At 39.9% G+C, this 2,268-nt stretch overlaps 1 pseudogene; it reads left to right on the top strand.

The window, feature by feature from the left end:
- The first annotated feature begins 421 nt into the window (after positions 1-421).
- Positions 422-2,268, top strand: part of LOC102868463 — a 91,223-nt pseudogene continuing 89,376 nt past the window's right edge.

The following is a 2,268-nucleotide window of genomic DNA, read 5'->3' as shown; positions in this document are numbered from 1 at the left end:
AGTGGGTGGGTGGTAGGTGAGAGTGTTGACATGAGTTTAATTTTGCTGATGATGTTGAAAGAATGTTAGGTGAAGTCTTTAAATGAGGACAGGGAGGGGTTGTTATAATCATCTAGTGGATGGGGCATTAGGTGCGGCAGTTGTGACGAGCTAGAGAAAATATGGTCTCTATACACTGCTTGTTGTATAGCATTGAGTTGGAGTTGACCCATTGCTGACCCTACAGTGGATTTTCAGAGGCAATTAATTGCACAGAAGGAGATTACCAGTCTTTCTCCAATGGGCCATCTGGTGGATTAGAACTATTTACCTTAGGTAGGACTGGCAGTGCAATTCCTTACCACTAAGACACCAGAGCTCCCTGACTCTTGCTATAAGTGGCAAATAGTAAAAAGCAAGGGTCGAGTGGAAAAGGGTGTACATGTATGGTGTCACCTGCAAGACAGTGGTCCAGGAGCATGTGTTCACAGTAATCAAGGTAATATGTGTACAACATGTGTGAGCTGCTGGAGTTTCCATATATTGCTAGGGGGCAAAATGATGGGAGTCTGTGGGATATAGGCTGGATGGACTGGCTAGTGGAGCAGGTATAGCAAGGGAATGCCACTGGCTGCCAGGTGGGGGCAGCTACACATCTGGTGACTTGGAGAGTGTGGGAGAGAAGGGGAGAGAGCACATTTCTCCAGCTGTTATTCCTTAATATGCATGGTGGTCACTCCTGGATAAGTACAGTTTATTTGGTTTTTGCCTTACAAGCAGCAAGAGTTACTACCTGTGGTCCAGCATCTACAGCCATCACCCCACAGACTTGCCTGCATATAAGTCCTTAACCCAAGTGACCATGAATCACTGTTAAGTTCCTCTAACCTTTTTTATTCACTCTCTTCCTGTTCTGTTGTCATCTGAGTCTGTAGCAATCTTGCCTGTTTTTTTTTTTCTGTACTTTCCATTCTTAGATCTAGCTGGTTTCTGCTTATCTTGCTTCAATTGATATTTGTTTTCACTGTGTCTCTGTCTTACTGAGTATTCTGTAAAGCTGCCTTCCTGTATTTCTGACCTGAGACTGCTTCTTACACTATTTCGTAATGGCCATGCTGTGCTAGGCTGGCTCATCAGGAATATTCACTTGATATCTCTTCTTCTTCACTGTTTTTGTTCTCTTTCTTTTTGTAACTGGTGTTTCACCTTACTCTGTAGTCTTTTGTTTGGTTGTAAGAGCTCCAGGATCATCCTCTGTGTCTGTTCTACTTGGTTTCTTGAGTCTTTGTTGTAAATGGACAGCTTGGAGAGTTTAAGGTCCGTCTTATCTTTACCTTTCTCTTCTTTCACCTTGATAAATGCTGAGATTGTTCTTACTTTTTTATTTTCTAACTCCAGGTCTTTGCACATTTCATTATAATACATTACTTTGTCTTCTCAAGTTCTTTTTGAAATCTTTTTTATTTCTTTTGTTTTCATTGGTTACTATATATTTTGAGGCAGATTTCAGATTTATTCTAATACCTATTTTACTCGTTCTTCCCCCTCTCACCTTTTAAATTACCTACTGCATTTTTAATGTACATTCTTGATGTCATCATACTATCCTCTTGTTTTTCTATTATTTGCATTCATTGAATAAAATCTATTCCTAAGATGATCTCTAAATTTAAGTGGGATACACTAGAAATATATCCTCTCTTTCCTGAACCATTAATACTTCCTTTGAGTATTTTAATTAGTTTACAAGCACACAAGACCAGTTCATATTTTAAACAAACTATCTCTAGCCCCATATTTTATTTTTGCTAGAAACGATTTTGTCTTTGCCTTCTTATGGTCAAATTTATCCAAAGATTACCTAGACACTCTTTCTCACTTTCTGTTTATTACCTTTCAGATTATTAGCTAAAATATAAAGACTAACATTTACTTATTGAGTGGCTATTATGTACAACAACAGCTCCAATGGCTTACATGCATTAATACATCAAATCCTCAATCATACTAGGTTGTTGTTGTTTGTTGTTATGTGGAATCAAGTCGCTTGCGACTCATAGTGACCCTATTTACAAGAGCCCTAAACACCATTCTATACCGTGCCAACCTCGCTGTCTCAAACACATTCATTCCCACCACTCCACTCACAGACTCGATCCATCTCATCGAGGGTCTTCCTCTCCTGTGCCGTTCCTCCACTCTCCCAAACATGATGTCACTCTCCAAGGACCAGTCCCTCCTTGCAACATGCCCAAAGTATGTCAGATGAAGCTTCAGAATCCTTGACTC

This window comes from Elephantulus edwardii, unplaced genomic scaffold (assembly GCF_000299155.1).
Source record: "Elephantulus edwardii isolate Elephantulus edwardi_28Jun2011 unplaced genomic scaffold, EleEdw1.0 scaffold00212, whole genome shotgun sequence".
Taxonomy (NCBI): Eukaryota; Metazoa; Chordata; class Mammalia; order Macroscelidea; family Macroscelididae; genus Elephantulus; species Elephantulus edwardii.
The sequence above is the reverse complement of the archived record's forward strand: the minus strand, read 5'-3'. Positions and strand labels throughout refer to the sequence as shown.